Genomic DNA, 26,310 nt, shown 5'->3' with positions numbered 1-26,310 from the left:
AAATATCTTTTTCATACTGATTAGACTCTGAAACTGGTTTTAAATGGAAACTGTGCCAAACAGAGGTTGAAATGCAAATGCATTGCATTTACATCAACGTAAAGGGTCTTGATTCATTTTAATTTTATCTCTTTGCAAGCTGCATATGCATAATGTCATCTTGCTGTTCAGTCTTAACCTCCTCTATCTACATATCAAAATATACAACGGAGAGAGAATTTCTTTTTCCCCTGAGGAAAATCAGTGGGAGCTGAAAAGACAGGCAATTTACCTAGGTCTCATCCTGAATATTTGGCTCTAATTTCAGGTGGTTGAGGCACTGATTAACCCTCTTTTCCTAAATTCAAAGCGAGACACTGTGCTTCAGCTGAGTTCACCTGCAGATTTTGTTTATGGTTTGGAGCTATTTTTTGAAATATCTTTCATCTCTTTATTCCTTTCCTCTTCATGTTCCTGTTCTCCACTCCCTCTCTCCCAGCTGCAAGGATTTGCCCTCTAAGAGAGTGGGGGTGGGAGGAAACACGGGATGGAGGCAAAGCAGGGAGCATGAGCCGGAGAATGCCAGGATCCGGCTTCGGGATTGGTTGGCTGCTGCCTGATGGATAGACGAGGGAGGAGTGAAGTCTTCAGTCTGTTCTGACGGAGCCGAAGTACAGAAACCATATTTACAGGTAAGAGCAAAAAAGAAAAAAATCTTTTTCTTCAAAACAGAATGCTTCTCAGTGCCTATTGAGACAATTTTATGATGCGAAAATTATTCTGAAGACCTTTCCTGCAAGTGTGTCCCATTCATTGCTTAAGGAAGCTTTGCAATGAGCTGGGGTTTTTCTCCCTGCCACACCATTAGCTGATAAAAACACCAGAGGCATGTCTTACCCCGGATAACTTTCTAGGAAAGTGTGATTGAAGCAAAATTAATAGATAAAATGAGTCACCGTGTGTCTTTTTTTGTTTCTATTCAAGTTTACGTGATTGGGAATGAAAGGAAAGATGAGGAAAGCCTGGGAAATTCCACAGGTTCTGAGAAAATGGAGCTTTCTCTGAATAGACGACATAAAATTTCATGTGGTGTCTTTTAATGTTTACAATACAGTAAATGGTTTAGGAAAATAATTTTTGCCGGTTGTAGGCTCTTTAAGTGCTGAATTAGAAGGAATGGTTCGTATGCATTTAAGCTCTTTTATTTAACTTACTCCTCTTGATAAATCTCATGCTATTGAGTAGTTGTATCATTTCATTTTGTAAATTGTAAACTTATGTGATGATAAAACAACTATATTTAGCAACATGCATAGGGTTGTTTTCATTTAAAAGCTCAGAAACCTGTTTATGAAGGATTAAACATTGCTGTAAAAAATAGCATCTTAATAGGCAAATTTCATTGGCGGTTTCATTTATCAATCAAATATATCTAGATAAGGGTTCCTTCGCAACATTTATATTGTTGGTAAGATCCCTAGGGCAATAATTTTTTTCTTTAACAGCTCAGAAGTTCAGATTTTACTTTACCAGCTGCTTGTATCTCTTAATATTGTCTTTTTTTAGGCAAGAGTTCTAAATGTGTAGACTACATGACACACAGGAAAAAGAAGAAAAATAATTTTATTACAAGTCATTTAATTATATAGTTAGTTTAAGTCAGAAATATTGGGTGGTTAAGGGAGGAAGGATCTCATTAAGATCAAGCTTCTTTTAAGAGATACTGCTCTTGACTTAGGCACATTGGCGATCAATTAAGACTTGTTGATTATAATAAAATAAAAGTCTTTCACTGATTTAAATGATATGTTCAAGTACTTTTAAAATACTTCCTTTGAATGAATCACAAACTAACAATGAATATGTATAATATATAAGAATTTTTTTGATCCGGTTTTTGCTTTTTTTTGTCTGAGAAATGGATTTTGTTTTTTTAATGACAAAAGCACAACAGTTCTTGAAAAATTAAAAATAAAGGGGGAAGAAAAACTACTGGATGTTGGGAAAAGATCATCTAAATGAATGGAGAACTATCTTAAATTTCCTACACACACTGAATATAGCTAATAATATGTTTACATGCTTACGTCCTATTGATCCAAGCAAATACACTTGCATGGTTTATTTTTGCACTCTCTGGTTTTCAAAAATTAGTTTATGATACTGAAGTATTGCCATGTTTCTAATTATTGATAGAATCTTCTGATCTTGGTTTTTAAAACAAAATGATGCTACAAATTTACCTCTCCCTAGATTGGAATTTAAGGTTATATATATGACTAGATAGTCACCTCTTGAAATGTATTAGAAAAAATAAATCAAGGAAGTTATATTTTTTGGAAATTATAAATTCCGAGTAAAGCTACCTCCAGGAATGAAGGGGAATTGATGAAAATTAGAGAGCAGAGTTCCACATGGTTTTAAATTATTCTGTTTCCTTGGAAACCAGCTGCTGCAGATGCATTTTGCTTTCTTTGGCTAAAAATATCATCCTTTTAATAATCGCTAAGGGAAAGGTTCTGAATAAAACCAGAGTATATTGTTGCTGCTTTTTATAATTTCCTTAATGGTTCACATATTTTGGATGAAAAGTAGATAAACCCTTTCTCAATCAGCATTTCCTAGCATCCACTGGCAGACGTCTGCTTGAGGCGTCTGCATGAGACGTCTCCAGGAGATAACTATGGTAGCTTTTACTGCAGAGACTACAGGAAAAAGAGAGTGTGTGTTTGGGTGGGGGGTGGCTGTGTGTTGGGGTGGGGGGAGTGTGTGTGTTGGGGGGCAGTGTGTGTGTGCGCGCGCACACTGGAGTGGAGGCAAGAGAGAAAAAAAGAAGCATGAAAGAAAACAGTTAAGAGCTTCCTGTCCAAGTGAAGGATGGAAATAAAGCAAATGAAAACCATGTAAGGCTGTTCTGTGGGAGATGGCAAACACAATACCATTTGTTTTTTCCTTTAGAGCATTTCTTAGATTCAAATATAGGTTTTTATATGTTATGTGTTTATATGTTATGTATGTTCCTGTTGCATAATACTTTCCTTTTTCTCTTTATGTTTGTAGTGGTTAGTAGTATACTGAATGAGACAATAAAATTAAGAAACATATTTTGATGCATCAGTCATTTTAATCATAGAAAGCTTGAGATCTATGCTCAGGCTATGGGCAGTGAAGAGGATCAAATTTCTATTTAGACAGATGAAGACTTTTAAACTTAGTGTCCTTACTGTTTCTGTAATACAGTAATTTCCTTACTTTTGTAGTCTAATATATAAAAAATTAAACATCACAACAACCTAAAAACCATTTAAATATTAACATATGTATCTGAAATTTAAAAGAAATTATTATAAATATACATATATTCTTTTTGTTTTATTTGAAGCCTTTTGCATTACTTGGAAATAAAATTCCATTCTATGTGACCTTTTTTTAATAAGAAGTAAAAATCAGAATTATCATATTTTGCCCTAGGCAATTTCCTAAGTTAAAACATTGTCATGATAATTTTTTTTTCTCCCGGCTAATTGTTGAGAGGGAAAAATCATCAAAAAGCTGTTATATCTTTCCTATTATTTTATTATAATTCAGTTAAGATTCTTATTTTCTCTTTTATTTCTCATTTAAATGTTTTTGACATATAATACTTAGTTTTCATAATATTAACCTTAGTCTATTAGATTCATTAGTCATACAGTAAATAAAGTACCACATGCTTGAAATATATTTTAATATATTTAATATTTAGCCACTACATTACTTAAATTAATTTGGTACATCAGAACATTATTTTTCACAAAGAGGATAATGGGAGGTGTTTAGTTTTCATCAGTTAACACGAGCAAAGCACTTCAGAGGCAACACGTTCAGCGTAAAGACAGAAGACATTAACGAGCACACTGACAAAGCAGATGGATGAGGAGATGGGTCATGCAACCTATGCAGATGACCCTTATTTCAGGCACGATCGAAGTTATGAAGTGCATTTCAGGTTGCTGAAAATAACGCATTGCATAGGCTCACTCTCAGTTACAGATAATTTTAAAATTCCATTTGTTAGTAATGCCTCTTTACTGCTCTCTGGTTCATTATTTACAGAAAGAAGCTTGCCATATTCATAGGTAAGTTTACTTGGGTCTCTGAAGTCTCACAAAATGTCTTCAGAAAGATGAAATATCAATAGCTGCCCCTATAATGTAGGTAGACAACTTTATACCTGTCATGGAAACATGCTAGTTTGGCAAATAACCCATCTCTGGGAATGGAAGGGTGGGATTGAAAAGAAATGGAAGTTACATGGGGATAAGAAAGCTTGGTCCAGTTTCAACATTCAAATTGTACTAGGTACTCAGGTAATTCAAGCAGATGAGCAATTGCTTCCACCTTTGTACTATAGTAATCCATAACCCAAAAATATTGATCAGAAGTTAGTTTTGACTTAGTATATATTTAATGCCTGATAATATAACATAGGGCTTATTTAGGTACGGAAAGGGGGTTGATCCAAAGCAGCATCATTACTCTTTAATTACCACTTTGAACATCAAAAAGTAAGAACTGGATTTGATAATCAAACTAATGATCACATTTAGATCTTTCTCATACTCAGTGAATCAGTTGGGCAGATCATCTGATTTGTCAGTCAATTGTTCAGATCTCAGTTGTTATAATGGATGAAATAGTTTGACCTGAAAATTGCTGGATGTGCATATTCTGAGAATACAGACTCAACATAACTTTTCAAGCATTTAGTTCAAGATTATGATGACCTTGATAAATGTCAGTGCTAATTCTAAGAATAACACTAGCAAGAATACCACTTGACAGGAGCTCAACTTTGACATTCCTTTTAATCTTATGGCTAAGAGATGAATAGAACCTATGTGATTTATTTCCAAAGACATTCTACTTTAGTTAGATCAAGTGCTTAATGCACTAACTTGCAATACAACAACAAAAGGTGATAGACACGTTTCAATATTTCTCCTGACTCACATGCACCTTTGTACATAAACCACAAATCACCAGGTAAAAGTAGTTCTTATGTGAATTTATGTATCTTTAAAGAATATTGACTATAAAATCCTTTAGCAAATACTCATTTGATTTTCAAATATTATCTTTGGATATTTTAGTCTTCCGTTACCTTAGAAACATGGGACTGGCCTGTAGAGATAGTTTCTTCCTGGATTGCTCGTTTTACCTATGAAGAAAGAAAGGCACAGAGGGGGATTCCCACAGTGATTTTTTAGTAAGAAACTGAGCATTTGCTTATGCAAAATAACAACAGCCAAACACTATGTGTTTGTATTAAATATTGGATATAATGAATTAAATACTGGATGCAAGAAAAGCATCCAGTTTAGAACTTTGGAAAAGACAAAAAAGCATGGTGTGGCCAGATGGTCCACAAAGCATAATGGCACAGGAATTTTAGAGTTGCACAGAACTCTCCACTTTAGACCTGCCCCTGGTATCCTTTTACTGATCTCTTTGACTTACTGTCACAGTCTCCTTGACTTTTTGTGAGCTTGCTGTCATGGTGAAAAATGCATTTTAGTTTTGTTTTCTAGTAAGTGTTGATACAGTTAGTTGCTGTCATGTTGTGGATACATCACAATATATTTAATAAGTGAAACAAATAATTTCCCAAACAGGACTCCTGAATGCATTTACAAAGATTTCCTTTTCTATCCCAGGTTAAGCTAGCCACAGAAAATCAATATCTGTCATCAGGTATGACTCTGGTACTCCTGGTTGTGATGCTGTCAGCATATTAAGCCAGAAAGAGTCTAGAAAAGGTTTTCAGACATTATTTAGAAAAAAAAAAATTCTTGTTTTGCTTTCTCAAAATTCCTTTCTGGTCACTCATAAAACTCATACTTAAAGCTTGGGATGGTTAATCTACTGTTATACCTAAATCAGTAAGGACCCCAAGTGGACTCTCCCATGCTCACAATGAAGTCCTCTAGGGCTCAGTGTCAGATGGGAAACTGAACTTGGGGACTCCCCTCTTCAGCTTATTGTTCAGAGATCTCCATACAACTTCTGTGCAGAGCCAATGAAAACAACCCAGAACTACCTTGGGCTTGTCCTGCACTTCCTGGCTTCTTGATGTAGTCACGACAGCCACTTTTTTTTACCTCTCCATACATTTTTATTCAATTATCTTAACTACAATTCTTGGCGGGTGGGGTGTCCTTTGTCTCTAGCAACAACATCTAATACGATGTCTGATACATACTATGTGCCCCTAAATTGTTTTGCCGACTGCCTAAGGGAATAATTGTGTCAGATAGTTATCTTACCCTTTTCTTGTACCCTCCCAGCGACAGACACGCATTCCATTCTGAGATAGTACCTTCCTTCCAGGGGCTTCTCTGTTAATGCTTTTCAATGCAATAATGTCCATGTCCTGTAAATGTCGTTAAGTCATGCAAAATTATGTACTGCAGACAGTTTATTGTGCAAACTCCCATTTGAACTCACCTACTCTAACAGGGGATTTCATCTGCATACGTTCTGTATCTCACGACTCCCTGCACTGTGCTGTTCATTATCTGTTACTGTTTTTGATACATACACATACACGTCGTCATCATCATCATATATTAAGGGAATGGATTAAATGTAAATTAACACAATTAATTATACTTTTGTATTAATATGCAATAAACATTAAATAATATTCACATAAGAAAATGTAGTGACATGTATTTTACCAATCTCTGAGTGTTCTCATATGTATACTCATTCAATTATTCTTCACTCTCTTGAGTTAAATTGTTCAGCAACATTTGATTAAAAATAGAATTACTCAGCAATATTTTTCTTCTCCTCTGGACTGTCTTTCTGCCATTTATGTTGTGTTCTGGTGAACAAGTCTAAGCCATAATGCTTGACAAGTGACAATGTTGACTTAGCTATGAAGAAATCGAGGTTGCATGCTGAGAGTTGATATATCCATTTTACTGGGGTTTAACATGTCTCGAGGTAAAGGTTGGCAGATAATATAACATTAGTAGAAGTCCTATAGTCTACCACAGCCAGGTAGAACTGACCAAAAAGAAAAAAAAAAGCCCTGATGTGATGTCTAGGAGTTTAAAGAGAAAGAGTGATTCCTAATATACCCTACTGTGCTCATTTATGTGAGAACTGTACTGTGGTGTACATATATACCCCTTAAATGGATGATTTAGTCAGCCAGTCAGTATGCCTGTTTCTAGAAATGCGTACTTTGAGCTTACAGGGTACTTTAACTTTGGCTTGCCTATTAGTTTTTAGGTAGTACAGCATAATAATTGATAGGATGCATAATGAACTTTGCAGTCAGGCCAACTGTAGTTTATCTCTTACAGATGCCATCTTACTGCCTCTGTAAATTTGGACAAGTGACAAGCTATCTGAGCTTCTGTTTCCCTTTCTGTAAAATTTGGTTATCAACCTGGGTGATATTGTAAAGACTGATAGATATACTTCTCACCACAGAATTTGGAACATAATATGGAATTGTCTGTAATTTTCATTTGTTATTGCTAGTCATCCTTTTCTTTTCTTTTTTTTTTTTAAGATTTATTTATTTATTTATTTATTCATTCATTCATTCATTCATGAAAGACACACAGAGAGAGAGAGGCAGAGACACAGGCAGAGGGAGAAGCAGGCTCCATGCAGGGAGCCCGACGTGGGACTTGATCCCAGGTCTCCAGGATCACACCCTGGGCTGAAGGCGGCTAAACTGCTGAGCCACCCGGGCTGCCCCATTAGTCATCCTTTTCTGTTTAGAAGCTAAGAATGGAAAGCAGGAATGGCAGAAAGGAGCCAAACAATCCCCAGGGCTTTTAATGGCCTCCTAAGTATTATTCTTCATTAAGGGATTAGAAAACTCATAAAATTCCCCTTGATTGGCAAGTTTTTCTACTTTTCCATATTAACTGCAATTAAATCATTGGATATCAGTTAGTCAAGTTAGTATAGTAGGAGATGGTATTTTTTCCATATTTTCATAATGGTGAAACCGAATCCTAGAATCAGTGACAATTAGCAATGGTAGGACTTTCAAAATATCAAACTGGTAAAACATTTTCAAAGTTCGGAAAAATTTTTTTGAATATTCCATGAAAAAAAAATTCTGTGTTACATTTGCACGAATCTGGACAAAATTTAAACAACACCAATTTCTGTATAGCTTTTATTATACTAATGCAGTGAGATTCTTCAAAAAGGGTTTATAGTATTAAGAATTTTCAAGACTTGTTTGATCATAGACCTCCCGCCCCCTTTCCAACATGAAACTTCATCCATTAAAATTCTGTGAGTCAAGTTTGGTATATGCTACATTAATCATTTTTAAGACAGACATACATCTATAATCTCCTGAAGAATCTATAACTCAAAGGTTAAAGCATGGTATATGTTTTAACAATTTTTTCAATATGAAAATAGTTCCAATGTTTTCAATATAAAAACATTTCTGAAATTACTCCATGAAATGCATATTCTTCATACTAGTAATATATTCAAAGTGTATATTCTCTTTCCCCCCATAGTTTGTTTTTAAATTTCTACAAAGTAGCATGTGCACTTATGTTTCAAAATATTTGCTGTCACAAAGGAGCCTTATGTCCAAAATACATAAGTAATGTACATTCTAAGCTTCATGTTGCTCAGTGATAACAAGGAAACAATAATACTCATTTCAGAGTCATTATAGGTGCAAATGAGATAACACATTCACAGAATTTAATTTCTGGCACCAAGTAGGGACTCAGTAACATTATTATGATCTACTTATTTAAAAGAAAGGCAATTTATTAATTAAGAAAAAAAACAGAACATAATGGACAGTATGAAGAAATCCCAAGGAATTCTGATTTAAATTCTAAGAAGACACTTGGATGTAAAAAGTGTTCATGACCTATTTCTTCTGTAAAGGTAATGTAAAAATACCAGAATCACAAACGAGTGTGCTCCTTATAGCTATAATAAAATGTCTCTAAACACAAACTCGATGAACACTTTACTGGGGAAAAAGGATGTTAAGTAATTTAGACAAATGCACACAACACGCAAACACACAGAAACCGTTAAGAATGGAAGGAAAGCCTTTGGGAAAAAATAGTCCTAACTAACAAATATTCAGAGAAAACCAATTTCAAGCAGTAAGATAACAACAAAAGTCAAAAAAGAGTGTGGTGATTAAAACTATGATTACAAGTGCCAAAATGCTTGAGTTCGAATGCTTCCTCTAAGACTAATTAACTCTATGACCTTCGCCTAGTCACCTCCTTTCTCTATGCTTTGGTTTTTCTTTGGAAAATGTTATTAATAATAATGTCTACTTCATATATGTGCACTGGGGATTAAATCAGATGATGTTATATTGGTTTTTTATTATTGTGTAACAAATTACCACAAATTTAGCAACTTAAAACAAAGCTCATTTATTAGCATACAGGTCAGAAGTCCTGCACTGTGTGGCTCAGTTCTTTGCTCAGGATCTCTCAAACTGAAAACCAAGGTGTCAGTTTGGGTGAGTTCTTGCCTGATAACTGTGGGAGGCGGAAATCTACTTCCCAGCTCCTCCTTTTTGGCAGAATCAGCTCCTTTTGGTTATAGGACTGGGATCCCTGTTTGCTGCTTGCTGTGGCTGGAGCTGCTCTCAGAGCTCCTGGAGGCACATCCCATGTCACAGGACCCCTTCTATCTTCAGAGTCAACTATAGGAAATCTTATTTTGAATCCTTCTCACCCTTTAATTTAAAGGGTGAGATTTAAAGGGTTCATGTGATCAGATCAGGCCCAACTAGATAATCTCTTATCAGGTCACTGAAATGGGACCTTAAGTATGTATGCAAAATCCCTTTGCCCTATAATGTGAACAGAGTCACAGGAGTGGTATTTCACTATATTTGCAATCCTGGGGATATACAGGGTATGCACACTAGGGGATAGAGATGCCACCTTAGAATTCAGTCTAATATATATGTGAGATGCTAGGACACATGCAGTAATTACTCTAGGTGTGTAGCTCTTATTCTTAGAATATCTGAAAAACTCAGATTTAAAAAAAATTTTAAACATTTATTTATTTATTAGGGAGAGAGAGAGAGAGAGAGTACACACTCAAGTGGAGGAAGGGTAAAGGGGGAGAATATCCAAGCAAACCCTCCTGAGTGCAGAGCCCAACATGGGACTGGAGCCTGACACGGGGCTCAATTTCATGACCCATGAGGTCAGAACCTGAGCCTAAACCAGGAGTCAGATGTTTAACTGACTGAGCCACCCAGGCACCCCAAAACTCATGAATATTTAAAAAAATAACAACGTGGGGGATCCCTGGGTGGCTCAGTGGTTTAGTGCTGCCTTCAGCCCAAGGAGTGATCCTGGAGACCTGGGATCAAGTCCCATGTTGGGCTCCCTGTGTGGAGCCTGCTTCTCCCTCTGCCTGTGTCTCTGCTTCTCTCTCTCCTCTGTCTCTCTGTGTCTCTCATGAATAAATAAATAAATAAATAAATAAATAAATAAATAAATAAATCTTAAAAAATAAAAATAAATAAAAAATAAAAAATAGCAATGCCACAGCGATGGCAAGGGTGTGGTAAAATGATACCCCAATGCACCATTGAAGAAAAAGATTGGTGAAAGCTCTCTGCCAGGTAATTTGACGATGTGTATTGAAAGCTCACTACTTCCACTTCTAGGGCTTTGTCGTAAAGATATAATCAGAGATATAGACCAAGGTATGTGAAAGAAATGTTAATTATCCTTGATTTATAATAATAAACATTTAAAAAGAAGCCAAGCATTTCCCTTTAGAATTTTGGTTAAATATTATGGCATAGCTATTCAGGGAAATGCTATTAGCTAGCCTTAAGCACAAAAGTAAAAATCAAATAAAAACACATAGGTTTTGAAAAATATTAAATGAGAAGGTCTTCATGATATAAGCGGAAAATTATAGGTTACACAATTGCATATGTGATGTTAAACAACTCACACTTTTTCCTGGAATGGTAGGTGGCCTTTTGGCTAGACATGGTCACTTGACAAGGAAGGGAACATACCCTGACAAGCCTCCTCTGATTGCTGTAGGTGAGAGTAGGTTTCTAGAGACTTTTAGGGAGTCTCAGCATCCTTCCTAGAGTTTGAAGGTAGGCTTTTGGCAAGATGGGGTCACTTAACAAGGAAGGGCACATACTCACATGTCTATATGGCCATGTCCATCAATCAAAACAACAAGGGCATCCTCATAAGAAGACTTTACATCATCTCTTCTCCATTTTGTGTGTGCGCATGTGCTGTTGACGTTCATTCAACGTCTCAAAATGCAAATAATGTGGTCTGGTCGCTCATGGCTCAATTACACTTTCAGCCAAGATTTTAGAGAATGGTTTTGTTTTGTTTCAGCTATAATGCAAGACATCTGCAATACATAATGCATACCAATGGCAGAGGTAGAAGTTAACGATTATGAGGAAAGCACCAAATTTTTAAGCAACTGGCTTCCCTCTTTTCATCATACCATGATTCTTAATGGTTCTTGGGACTCTATATTTTTAAAGATATCCTCTGGAAATGTCAATGATTAGCCTAGTTTAAATCCTCTGCAGGACGTATCACTGCTTTCCCGTACCTGGAGGCAAATTAGTGGTGACAGTAACAGCGCAGAGTGCTTTTTTTTTCTCCTAAGCTTTTTCCAGCTTCAGGCTCTCAGATCTTAAATTTCAAAGTAACAGATGTGTTTTTCATTGGGGATCCAGATTATCACCACAAATTCAGATTAAAGAAATTCTTCTCTGCGCCCTCTCAGCACAAAGGTTCCATAATCTTTGGAACTAGCATTTACTAGGCTCTACAGGCCAAGGTAGTTTCTCCTACCTTGTGCTCTCTACAACTAAATCCTTAACAAAAATCAATGCCCAGATGTCTCAAGTCACTGCATTGTCCATTTCTCCTTTGGGGATTTCCCTCTCTCCTTCCCAGCATCTTCTCTTTTGCCCTACTTTCCCTCCATATTCCCAGGATCATTCATTCATTTCTAGTTACCTTTATTCTGCCTCCATCTCTAGCTCCAGCAATCTATCCCACTCTTATTCTAGTTTTTCCCAGTTAACCTCAGTAATCAACCGAAGCCTACAGTTGTATCCTAACTCTGTAGGAAGTGTTCTTATTGTAGGGGAAGTAAAAAGAACATAAAAATGCATTTAAATGATTGTGGAGTTTTACTATTTAGATATTTGGGCTGTCTGATATTAGAGTTATCTAATCAAAAAATCAGCCATTGGGTATTTTGTTCTGTAAAACTTGCCTAATAACAACAAACAATTACGTTATTAAGGGAGATCCATATAAGTTCTAAACTATTATGTTAAAAAAATTTCCCTTTGTAGAAAGGTCAGTGTACCCAACATTCCTAGTAGTTCAACCTCAAAATGGCAAATTATATTTTTACCTTTACATTTTTTTAGTGATGTCTTGACTGTTACTTCTCATTACATCATAAGTTGAACATAAAAATAACTTACAATTTACTTCTCTTAAATGCTAATAATCTCTTGCCTTTTGAGCATCTGGATTTGTTTAAAAGTATTAAACTGTTGTTTCAAATATTTTAAAAATCTGACTATTCTATTTGACAGGTATGCAAATTGTAACTATTTTCATATTAGAAGCAGTATCAAGAAAATTATATTATTTTATATACTTCTCAAAAGGAATTATTGGATATAGGGTCAGTAATAACATAGTATTCCCATTAGGCAGATCAAGAAAACCAAGGGAAAGAAAGAAAGGGAGAAAGAAAGAAAGGAAACTAGCCAGCCTAAGAAAACTTTGTTTTTTTTTTTTTGAACCTTGGAAACACAAGACCTTTTTAGGGGACCCTGAAGTAGAATTATAAAAAATACTTGACTTGTAAAAAATACACAAAAGATAGCGCAATCTTTTGGATGCTTGTAAATTTTAATTAAGTCATCTGTATGTCCTATTTGCTAACATTTTCATCCAGCTACATACTCTCAAGTCGGTATTCTGTCATGGGGTGACTTAATATTGTTTAAGAGTACTTCCACTTGGCTATGTAGATGGGAAAGACTCATGCAAGGACATTTATAACTTTCTTTGGTCTTCCTTCCCACTTCTTACTGCAGAAATCTGAATGGGGGAATATCTTTAATCTCTCACAATTTAGCTTCTCCTGCATGATCTCATGTCTGTTGCCATGGAAATAATTGTAGTATTGCAATTTTAGTACTACAACCAGAGCACACTCCAGTGGAATCAGATTGGCAGACACAATCTGTGGGATGAAATCTTTCTCTTTCAACAAGTGTCTGTTATACTTTGGGACATTTTTTTCAACTATCTCTTTTTCTGTGTGTATTTCTTCTGCTGTCTAGGTATACAGTCCAATCTCTCTTCAATGACTTTGTCCAAGATTCTAGGGCCACCAACCCACTAAATCCAAAAGCACCAAACGCAAAAGCATAAACATGAGTAAATCCATATAAATTATTTCTATTGATTTCATATCAGTCAAGGAAAAACTTCCAAATAGTTTCCTATAACTAATAAACTTCAGTTTTATCAACATTAAAAAAAATGCATCAACAGCTTTCAGTCTTTAGGAGTTTTTCTGTGATTCTTCTAATACCTCTGTATGTCACTTGAAGATAAGACAGTCTCTTCAGCCAAATACTGAATGGTTATATTAGGTCACCAAGTGTCTTTTTGAGCTGGAGACTGTCTGACTTTTAAAGATATCCAGAGTCCTATAATCCCTGCAGTAACAGGTGGTGGTTGTATGTTTGACTTTAAAAATCTTAAATATATAACTTTAGAAAGGATGGTGAATAAAATAGTTAACTCTTCGCCTCTATTTTTCCATGAATAATGGTCATTGTCCATTTATTCCCTCTTTTCTGTCAAACTAAAATATTCTTTTAGAGTGATAAAAGAGAGCTTACTTTTTTATTGTTAATTTTATTCGCCCAAGCAAGATCATAAAGTGGTACCATTGTATCTGAATTGGTCCTATTTGAAACTTAGCAGATAAGATGGCCACTGTCATAAAATAATTGGTAAATCTCGAGACAGAGATGGTTCTAGATAAAATTAAGTAAATCATATTGTTTTGGGAATCACTTTGATTCCCTCCCCCTTTTAACCTCCTTCTAAATTCTTTCCCCTGAAAAGAAACTATGACCTCTCCAGGCCTCTGACCAGTCAGGTTTTCTAACTTTAACTGCTCATCTGAGTCACTAAGTCCTCTCTAGGTATGTTCCTTAATTCTAGACCTTTCCTTTTTCCCATGAAATCTGTCATTCTTTTACCATATGCCCTGTGTTTTCTTGTGAAATAATAGGCTAACGGGAACACCTTTAAAAATGTAAGTTAGATTTTGTCACTCCACAATTTAAGCTCTGTGGTGGTTTCCATCTCCTATTGAGTAATGGCCAAAGTCCTCCCAGGTGCTACACAATCTAGCCCTCATATCTGTCTAACCTGATTACCCACTGTGCCCTGCCCAAGACCTTGGCACACACCATTGTTTTTGGCCTGAAATGCTTTTCCCCCAGATGTCAAAATTGCTGGCCCCCTTCCTTCCTCCATGTCTTCATTCTATCCTTCCTCACTGTGACATTAGCTCTCCCATCAATTAAAAATGGAATGTTCTCTATCAGCCAACCTTGTAGTCACTATACCACTTAACTGCTTGTTTTTCTCCATAACATTGATCTCCATATGACATATTGTATTTAATTTAAATATCTGTTTATTATTTGTTTATCCCTTGCTCTAGCAATACCCAGTAAATAAGCACCATAGGAGAAAGGAATATTTTTCCTGAGCTGTTATTTTATGATCCTAAATGACAGTCACTAGTTCCTGATAGAAGCATCTATTGAGATTTTCTAAATAAACAAATAATGGATAACCTCTAAAATAAGGGCAACAAACAAACAAATCTCATTTCTATAGAATGGCAAAAATGACTAAATGAGGATTCACTTTCTTAACAATTCGAACTGAGGTATACAGAAAGAATGAGCCAACTACTGTTCAGAGTTGAGACTTGTAAGATACAATGAAGTGGAGGCAGATCAGTCAAAAGCCAAAGAGCCATGTGTCAGTCGGGGATACAAGAAATCAGAAAACACAGGCAGAGGAAGCCAGTCAGCAGAAAGACTTGGACCAAATATATTCCAAGGAAATGTAGCTGCCGCAACAGAAGGAGACTATGAAGTCAATGAGAGGCACAAGGAAGGTAGCCAGTCCCAAAGTCCTTATCTTTTCTACGAAAGTCACTCTAGTTAGACTTGTTCCAAATTACCAAAAGGCATAGATAGGCCTGCCATACTGAGATATAATGGCTTAAGATGTTACCTTTCCTTGGTTCCATGTATTGTGCAATGTCTTCTGTAAAATCAGTTTATTCCTCCGGCTGATATTTTCTAGCAAAGGCAATTCAGGTATTGTGGTGGGTGACTAGAGAAGACACTGTTTTGATTTCTCAGTCTGTTAGCCCCTCCGAGTCACATATCTGAACCATTCTTCATCTTTCTTGTAGAGCCAGTCCAAGCTGGGCTTCAAATTACAGTGTAATCTAAAAACTGACCCTTTAATGTTATAAATAAGATTAATAAGGGAAAGGGGGATGGGGAATGGAAAATGTAACAGTGTAAAAGCCTGCTTCTGAACGTGAGTGGGACATTGGCCAAGTGTTAGAGCAACTTCAGCTTGGAAACCCCGGGCTAAAATGACCTGGACCTAAGTAGCAGCGTCCCTACTCTGGCTGGGTGTGTATCTCTACTTCGCCACAGTTCATGCTGCTTAGTACTGGCTCTTTGGTTGTGAAACCATTTCTTATAGTGTCTATGCTATCCTAGTGATGTGGGCTGGCTGTGTGAGGTTTGAGGACCCAGAGGGGTCCCGCAGGACCAGCCGTGTGGATCCTTGGCTTTGCACAGGATAGAAATCAAACGTGCACCGAGAGGAAGAGAGAGCAGAGTTTATGTAGAGAGAGAGAGCAGATAACAGGAAGAGCATCTGGGAGACTTGAGAAGGAAAGAAGAGTGAATCTCATCATTGCTTGGGGTCTGGGGGTGTTATTGAGGATTGTGGTCTGGTGCACGTCTTCTAGGCATCACGGAACAAAGACAAGTGTTTAGGTGTCCTCCATGGGTCACTTATGCCCCAGAGCCAGGGGTCTTGGAAAATCCTGCCCGGTCACTCCTTAGATGTTATCTACTGTGCTGGAAGACTCCAGAGAAGTCATTAACTCTTTGACCTTTGCAAGGAATACATACATGATCTGTTCTATAAGACATGTGGAGGTATATATCCTAGCTGGAATGGAAGCGGGAAAAGGAGCAAAGAAAGGAGTTTTTCTTGGATTCTCTTTCATTTTCCTATCTTAGTAGGGTAAAGGAGTCTTTCTTGATACCTTTGTTACAAATAACAGTAGACAAAAAAGAAGACTGAGATGACTTTATGATTTTATTACATCTGACCTTCTTCACTCATTGAGGTTACCTGCCACTGGAGGAACCACTAATCATTGTAACAGTTACTCTGGAGCTATGAAGAAATTATTACTCTCAGAGGTTTAATGATTCATCTAAATTGACATGAACAAATTTTTTAAATACATCAGGCTACCTCTGACTGGCTTTCACTGACCATGCTGATACAGAGAGTGAGATTAACATTTTATCCAGTAAAAGATTTAGGGACTGTGGTTTACCCTGCATAAAATCTATTCAGCCAACCTCCTTGGCATAGGACTCAAGTATCCCCTGTAGCTCTGCTGAATTGACTAGAAACATGATAAGGCATCTAAATTCTGCAGGTATAGCCAGCCATTCCTAGCAACCAATTTGATTTTTGACGGACAAAGAGCCCCAGGAAAGTAGATGCCTTTGTACCCGAGAAAAAAAGAAATCCCAAGCAAGATAGACATGCCCTAATCAGTATGCTCTGGGTATGACAGCATGCAAGTGAGTGATCTATTTTGTTCTGAACTCTAGCTCTGTCAATGACAGTACACGATTTACTAGAACAAATCAAATAAGTGTAATGGACTCCTGTTTTGACGTTTCAAAACATTGAACCATATTTCCTTATGCAGGGCTCTGATTCCACATTCTTAATTCTGGCTTTTTCTTCTAAAATGCTATTGTCAGAAATGAGAATGCAAATAACAGTGAATCAGGGTGGAGTGATTTTCAACGCTTTAAAGCATTATGGGAAGAATAATTTCTGCATGGGTATGATAATGTGGTAGATGTGGCTCAAAAAAATCACAGCCTCAAAAAAACGATTTGGAGACTTGGACTATGCCATGGTCAAATGTTTCAGTGCTTCGTTGCTCCCGTTCCTGTTACAGGTACATGTGACAGCGTCGCAGCTATGAGTGGAATTTTAAAGAGGAAGTTTGAAGAAGTTGACGGCTCCTCACCCTGCTCCTCTGTGCAGGAATCAGATGATGAAGTTTTTAGCTGTGACGGTGCTGACAGTGTTGATAGTGTCAATCTGTCCACTTGTAATCTTTTCACTGGTGAGTGTCTGAAGCTATATTTCAGGCTCTACTCTAAATTGGGTTGTATGGTCGATTCCTGGAGTTGCTATCTTTATCCACTGCCTTGTATCTGCTCCAAGTTTTTCATCATATCAGACATATTTGCAAAACGTGATATCATTTTGGTTAATTAAATCTCAGTAGCATTCTTCTGTTCATCTCTATGGAGTGTGAGAGGCAGAAATCAGTCCAACTGAAGGTAAGCAATTGAAAATGATTTCATATGTGCCTTCAGCTCTCTGAAATCCATCTTTTCAAAACCTGATCAATTGAGCTTTCTCGAACTTCTAATGATACTGGTCAATGCGTTATGGAATTAGCAGTGCTCGGTACAACACATTTATTTCCTAGGTGAGAAAATGACGTTTACTTTTAAAAGAATGCTGCTCTGAGATCAAAGCCTTGAAAGCCCTCAGCTTCTATCATTGTTTGAACACTGCTAACCCTCAGACTTGAGGCCCGGTTCATGCAGCAGAATAAGTGCAGCTTTCCGCATGTATATGCCTTTCCTAAGAAGTTAATGTGAACATCATTAGTGTGGGATGTTCTGACTTAAAATTCCAGCCATTCCAAACCACCTTCCCTGTAACTGATGCACATGTAACTGATTTCGGAATAGGTGAATCTTTCCCAACATCTCTGTGTCTATTCAATCCATCATTAGGGAAAGAGGGACCTCTAAATTATTTTTATTTATTTATATATTTTTAAGATATTCTTTTTAAAATTGTTTTACTTATTTATTCATGAGAGACACACAGAGAGAGGCAGAGACACAGGCTGAGGGAGAAGGAGGCTCTCTGCAGGGAGCCTGATGCGGGACTCGATTCCGGGACCCCAGGATCACAGGGGTGCCCCTGAGCCACCCGGGTGCCCCTCTAAATCAGTTTTAGAAGTTAATCATACAAAGCAAAACTAAATAAGGTCAAAGAAAGGTCCATGGGATGATGGATATCTACTTCCTTCTGGAACTCCAATTCATAAATAAAGGTAAAAATCATCCAACACAAAAGAGAGGTCTTTTTTTTTTTTTTTTAAAGAGAGGTCTTGTATTTTACTTTTCCATCGTGGTTTTTTTTTCTGTAATATTTTTCTGAGGCATTTGTGTTTGGGGATTTTTAACTTACCAAAACAACCTTTTGAATTCACACTGATGTTCATGCAGTGTGGCTCTGCAACCCCTGAAATTCCATTTTTAACAGTCTTTCCTCCACTCCCAAGAATTCAAAACTTTGTTTGATATTCATGAATTCTCCTTCATCTCTGTTAGGAGCATTTAGAATAACAATAGGAATAATTTTATAAGAATGTTTATTTAGCCTCTGTGTCATTTACCTCTTGACCAAAGCCGAACTTACTTTTACAGTCTTATGGGAAGTATACAAAGTAAGGAGGAGATAAAGGAACCCTTAGGAGAAGGAAGGGAGAAAGCAACAGCTGTTTTGAGGATGGGATTTCCTAGTTACACAGAAAGGTTACTGTCAGTCAGTGGGTTTGGGGGGATAGGTTTGTTTGAGATTTATCTACATAGCCTTTCACCCCTCCCCGTAGGCGACTATAGCCCTGTGGAGGGCACATACCTTGCTGTTACTCACGGTGCTGAAGAGTACTGAGCTTTGAATGATGCTTAGACTTCTTTATTGAGTGAATGGATTACATTTAGATAATTCTTTGTTTTTCTTTTTATAATAGTTCTCTTTTTTGACAATAAACATTGTACATATTTGAGGAGTACAGCATGATGTTGTGATATATGTATGCATTGTGAAATGATCAGCACAATCAAGCTAATTTGTATTTCCATCACCTCACATAGTTACAGTTTTCATTGGTGGTGGGGAGAACACTTGAGATCTACCGTCCTGGCAAATTTCAAGTATACAATACATTATTTTTATAATTTCAGACAATTTTTAAAAGCCAGAGAGGATGAATCTATTGGATGTCTTAATCCTTAGTGTATATTTAAATTCAAGACCCTCAGGGACACTATTAAATACCTTGCCTGTGTACCTTGGAGAGCTCTCCTTCTCCAAACCCCAGAACACTGCAGGAGCTGCCTAGAATTTTTCAACTTTTTCCTTTTAGCCACTCCTGAAAAACATCATCAATCTAGACTCTATTTCTTTGAGTCTTCATCCAGTGCAGCAATTTTCACATGCCTGTGTTGATTTTTTTTTTTTAAACTTTCAGCATGCTTTCAACCTCCCTGGTGTCTATGTCTCTCCTAAAGTTACAAATTGACTCTCTCCTGGAAAAATCAATTGTAGGACTCTCTATGCAAGATACCTATTGATTTCTATAGCTTGTGAGTTCACAAAGTACCTATAATGTTCATTTAAACACCATCAGGTCTTACAATTGTGGCTCAAGATGCTTTCCAGATGAAAGTGATGTTCTGGTGACTTAGAGTAGTTTGAAAAATTATAGGTCAGGCACTTGTTATGAGCGCCTGAACACCCTGGAAAAGAAAAAGTCTGAGTGGAGAGTGGTTTTATTTGGATAAAACAAACTACTTGATAACTATTTTGGTATCTATTCACAACTTTTCTGTTTCATCATCATTGTGATGGTCTGTGGAGGAGGAGGCTCCAAGGTGCACAGAGGAGAAGTCAGGCTGATAAAGAAAGTAGCTTCAAAGTCTCATTAGCTTTCTTCTAGCACTGTTGTTAATATAATTTTCTTACTGCATTTTCAAAGGGTTTTGAGGGAAACATTTGCTGATGCGACTCTGCAAGGAAATGATATATATTATTGAACAAGTTGTAATTGAATGTGTGATCAGAACCATGATTTGAGATAAACAATGGGAAGGAGGGGAAGGAGGAATGGATGGAAAATGTGACCTATGGATGGTTTCCTGTTATTGTGAGATATTCTTAGCTTAACCACCAAAATAAAATCTTACTGATTATTTCATAATGTTGGGCAAATGGGGGAAGAAAACTCCTTTTAATTCTTGAGAGAATACAACACTGTATAACAGAATAAGATAAAAACAATAGTAAAGAGTCAACCCTCATTTTGAATGAAAAGAGTGTTAGGACTAGTAGGGCCTTTCAGAACATGTAGACTATTTCTTATTTTTGCAGATTTGGAGATTGAGGTCCAGTGAGAGTAACTAGAGAGGAATCCAAATGTCAGCTCCTGGCAGATGACTTTCTACTAGACTAAAGGTGCTCCTTTCTGGGTCTGTTATATCATTGACTATGAAGTAGGACCCAAATAATCAAAAGAGAGACATTGCCTATATCTTTTGTGCCAGTTCCTCTTAGAAATCAAAAGAGTCTATCCTTTGGTAAAAGGGCAATTGGCATCTCATCTCTTGTCCTTTTTTTTTTTTTTTCCAATTGGTTTCTAGTGAAAGTGCTTGTATCTCCTGGATGTAATATGTGCCAGTGATGAGTTTATGAATAAATTCAATGAGCTAAAGAAATAGTGGACAGAGAATTCAATTTGAGTGTGAACGAACACTTTGCCTTCCCCTTTCAGTAAGTAAGTGACAGGGCAGACTGTTGAGACTTTCCTTGTATGTCACTGACATTGATGGAAATATCTTACAGCAAACATGTTGTTTTACATTTACACGAAGGAAATTGGTTTGTCTTGGTGACATAATGCTACTTGTGATAATGTGAAAATGTTACAATGAAAAGAAGATGAGATGAAGTATGCAGTGTGCATCTTTAACAGCAGCTAACAAACAGAGGGTTATTTCATTTACCTTAAAAGTAAAACCTTTGTATGTTCCACTTTTGCCAGAGGGGTGAACGGGCATCCTAGACTCTCTGGAAGAAAAAAAAGATAATGATATCTTTCCATCCCTTGAACTCCAGGACCCTACATTACTTGTTCAATAATTCAAGACTTCAGAAACCCACTTACCTTGCATTTCGATTAGACTCACTTAGTCACAGCTTCTGGCTGAATGCAGTAATTATATTCCATTTTGCTGCCTAGGTACAGAATTGGCTTTTATATTTGCTTGTTTGTTTTAAGCCCTGAAAAACTTAAATTTGGCTTTAAACTTAAAAGCACAATTGGTCTGAATTTCAAATAATTTTTTATATATCACTGTCATAGTGAATCCAGAAAAACCATGCTTTTTGCTTGTGGTTTTAACTCTCTGTTAGCAACCATAAAAAACTGAATGTAAATGTAGTCCTCATGGTGTTAATGGTACTATTTCTCACATCATTCAAGTGATAAAGCCCTAGTAGGATGGGATCCAAAATATATCACAGAAAATCTTTCGATTTCCCACATCTATTATTTACTCAGGATGTCTATAGGTGGAACTGATAGGGTAGCTGTATTTCATAAGAGTACAAGAATTAGAGTTGCTATTAAATATTAAAGACACCATCTTCACATTAGTGATCAGAAAATTTTCATCTGATGTAATTTCTTTACAAATATTTCATAGAGTATTTGCATGTTTTATAAACCTCTTGATAAGAATCACATCCTTATTTTGGGGTCACCTAGGAATAGTCACAGGCAATAAAAAGATGATCACCCAACTGTAAAATATTGTGTGGCTTCAAAAATGGATCCAAATGAAATTTATGTGATTAAAATTCTACTAACCATTTTCAAAGCCCCATAATCTTTTGGCTTTGGTTTGAATACCAGAGGTTGACTGGCTTTATACTTGTTTATGATGATGACGATGAAATCATAGTGCCTGAAGCAAATGTCCTTGTGTTTCTCAAAAGATTTTAAAATTCATCATGCAGATTAGGCAATCTGATGCTTTCTGACAGCTCGAGGGAAGTATATTTGTGTGCATGTGAATGCAGAAAAGAATTAAATCTGGTCCTGCTTAAAAAAAAAAAAAAAAAAAAAAAAAAAAAAGCCAGTTGGTGCTATTTCTAAATTGGCTGCGATATTTAACCATTTCACTCTGGAAAGTACATGTTTGTACTCTGAAAATGTTCCTTTTTTTTTTTTTTTTTTTTGATCTGAGGAATTTGGGAGTAAACTGGGAATGTTTTAGGGCCACAGAATTGTTGTAGCATATGTCTTATCTGTTCAGCTGCAGTGATCTGGCTTGAACTAGAATAGTTAAATATTTCAAGTTTACTGAATTCATTTGACAGTGGGATTAAGGTTAAAAAGTATAGTTTTTACATGTAATGAAAAAATCAAATAACGAATATAACAAAAGATAAATATTTGATTTTCAGTCAAAGGTCAGCACATCAAAACTGGAAAGACATTTTTAAAAATGCTATTTAATGTTTAGGTTGGAAAGTATACTGAGTTAAAATTGAAATGGAAGCTCAGTTTGCTGCGTTTGGTTTTATCTTATCTCACAAGTATAGTAATAGAATAGTAATAAAGATTGATTTATGTAATTTCGAATTCTAGGACTTTGAATGAAATGTTATGAAACTTGATTTACATAATGAACTATTAAATCACTTGAAGATCCTTAATGGATAGCTGCAGTGGTCTTAATTAGCATGACCAAAAAAGCAAACTCTATTAAAACAATTTACAAAGCAACATGAAAGCTAGTGAAGATTGCTAGCCAGAGTGCTAAAAGCGTTAGATATTTCTGACTGCAATGCAAGAGTGAGCCCCATTAGTTGCGATATTGTGAAGACCTGAAATGCATGTAGTGCTACATATTTTTATGCCATGATTGGATGATAATGTTAGTGGATAGATTGTAAGATGAAAAATGTACATATTTAGTATTAAATTACGTTAATAAAATTACTTTAAAATATTCATGATCAAAGAATATTTAGCATATTTCATCTTAAAATTGCCCTAATGCTTACAACTCCTACATTTAAAAAACCATATATACTTTAAATCTTAACAATGCCAGGGTTTGCGGTACTTAATTCCATCCCTGAGAAACTTTGGAAGAAATAATGACTATTAATTTTAAACATTGTTAATTTTTCTAATATAGCCTGTCCTATTTCACAATTTCTCCAGAGACGTTGCCCACTATTTTCTTATTTTGTCAGATCTGACTTTCTGCTGTTTACTGTTTCTATGACAACTGTCATTTTAGCTTGGAGAGAGTAGTACCCATTTTAGATATATTTACGTTTTCAGAAACACATACACAAACATGTTTTAAGAATTTTTTACTTACCAAAATAATTGATCATTAAGCTGGCAATTGCCATGGTCATTAATCAATACCAATTTTAAATGTTATGCTAACTAAGATCATGGCTACATTAAGACGTATATATCTTACATTTGAACTAGATTTTTTTTAATATATGCATAAAGCTAGAGAGGCTGCAAAAAAAAATCTAAGAAGTAATCTTGACTTAAGTAATTTATGGATACTAATAAAAAAGTGTATATACCTAGAAATTCCCTTCAATATGAGGTAAATAAAAGTTTTGATGAAAAATTTTAAGATGAATGGAATCCAAAAAGGGTAAATGCAGCCTAAGTAAGTATTGTTATATTTTAAATGACGTTTTTTAAACAAGATTTTATTTATTCATTCATGAGAGTCACAGACTGAGAGAGAGGCAGAGACACACAGGCAGAGGGAGAAGCAGGCTCCATGTAGGAAGCCCAATGTGGGACTCAATTCCGGGACCCCAGGATCATGCCCTGAGCCAAAGGCAGATGCTCAACCCCTGAGCCACCCAGGTGCCCCATGACTTAAAAAAAAAAAAAAAAATTCACTAGCTTTGTAGCCAGAATATGGAAAACGGTTGAAATTTATCATTACAATTATTTTAAACTCCTTGGTGGTAAGGGCTGCATACTATATTTGCCCCACATTGCTTAATGGTAATTATCACAACAAGCTTTAATTTGCCAGATGCTGTGCTAGATGCTTTAAAAAAAAATTGTTTTATTTCATTCTCATGCTAGATCTTAAATTTACTTTTGATTGGCATATTCATTCTTTTTCTTGAAAAAGGACATACTTAATTGATCAAATGATTGTCAACTTGAACATGATGAGAGTCAACTGAAATAGGTTAACTGTAGAGAAATTAAGATTTGGGGCTACAATTGGGGTTACCTTCAACAGGTGCAGACTCATAGGAAAAAATGTTTTTAAATCAAATGTTCATGAAATTTCCAATTTATGCACACAATATTGCCAGTATAAGTGAAATCACTCTTCAACTCCCCCTGCATAGTTTTACCAACCTTTATTTTTTTTTAATTTTTAATTTTTTATTTATTTATGATAGTCACAGAGAGAGAGAGAGAGAGAGGCAGAGACACAGGCAGAGGGAGAAGCAGGCTCCATGCACCAGGAGCCCGACGTGGGATTCGATCCCGGGTCTCCAGGATCACGCCCTGGGCCAAAGGCAGGCGCTAAACTGCTGCGCCACCCAGGGTTCCCCCAACCTTTAAATTTATTCATTAAGTCTGGGACACCTGGATGACTCAGGGGTTGAGCATCTGCCTTTGGCTCCAGGTGTGATCCCGAGTCTGGGCATCGAGTCCTACATTGGACTTTGCGAGGAGCCCGCTTCTCCGTCTGCCTACGTCTCTGACTCTCTCTGTGTCTCTCACAAATAAATAAATATAAACCTTTAAAAAAGTTTATTCATTAAGTCAGAATATTCTAAAATTAGAACATTGAAATATTTTGAATCAATATATTTTACATTTACTTATTACTTTCAGAAGCTAAATGTATAAAACTTACAGCTTTAAGGATAATTTTTGCAGTATTTTTTCTTACGGTGAAAAATTGCACAGACTATATGGTTAAATAATCAGTGGAAAACCCATAGAGTCTATTACTATGTGGTCAACAAAAACAGTTGAGCAAATGTCTCTATTGATGTAAAACATCTTCACATTAATAAGTTTGTAAAATTATATTACATTTTCATGCCATTTGTAAAATCATATATGTATGAGGTATATATAGAATAAGATCTAGAAGTAAAAAGAGAAACATGTTTTCTGCAGAAATATAGAAAATCTTGACACATTTTTCTGGATAGTAGGTCTTGTTGTTTATATATTTCTCAGTTTTCACAATATCTAAATATTTTCTCAATTTATTTTTATGTATTTTTAGCCTAATAAGACTTGTGTTCATTCATTATAATAGGTCTTTCTAGATTTTTCACTAATATTATTCCTGCTGTTATTGCATGCTTATAGATAAATTTTAGAATAAATCCCTAAAAATAGAAATCATGGTTCAAAGGGTATCATTTTAAGATTTTTTTTTTTTCCATGAGAGACACATAGAGAGAGGCAGAGACATAGGCAGAGGGAGCAGTAGGTTCCCTGCAGGGAGCCTGATGTGGAACTCCATCCCCGAACTCTGGGATCAATCACACTCTGAGCTGAAGGCAGAAGCTCAACCGGATGAGCCACCCAGGAGTCTCTAACGGGTATCATTTTAATTGCCCTCTGGAAAGCTTTACTAATTTACGTACTTGCTTTAAGTAATTGAATGCGCATCGCCCCAACATTTTGCAAGTTGCCCCACACCATCTCCCCTGCCCTCCCCGGGGGGCAATTTGGTTTAAAACTGATTCCATTGATGGTAATTTAATTTGAATTTCTCTGAATACTAGGAAGCCAACTATTTACAAATTTATTTATTTGCCTTTTTTTTTCCTATATATATATCAGCGGTCTATTCTGGCTCTTTTTTTTACTATTATGATGATTTCTCTTTCATCATTTTATAATATTAAGAATTATTTGATGAACACATACACAATGGTGTCTTTTCTATTTTACCATTTGTCTTTTAACTCTGTTTATGTTTGCCGTGGATAT

The 26,310-nt window shown here is 36.1% G+C and overlaps 1 protein-coding gene across 1 annotated transcript in view; it reads left to right on the top strand.

Annotated features, from left to right (window-relative positions):
* The first annotated feature begins 597 nt into the window (after nt 1-597).
* The window catches only part of CSRNP3 (cysteine and serine rich nuclear protein 3), a 189,423-nt gene continuing 163,710 nt past the window's right edge, over nt 598-26,310 (top strand). Inside the window, exons 1-2 of the mRNA XM_077883087.1 lie at nt 598-671; nt 17,365-17,535. The gene's annotated coding sequence lies outside the window, so the exon portion shown is untranslated. The remainder of the gene's footprint in view (nt 672-17,364; nt 17,536-26,310) is intronic.

Source organism: Canis aureus, chromosome 34 (assembly GCF_053574225.1).
Source record: "Canis aureus isolate CA01 chromosome 34, VMU_Caureus_v.1.0, whole genome shotgun sequence".
NCBI lineage: Eukaryota > Metazoa > Chordata > Mammalia > Carnivora > Canidae > Canis > Canis aureus.
The sequence above is the reverse complement of the archived record's forward strand: the minus strand, read 5'-3'. Positions and strand labels throughout refer to the sequence as shown.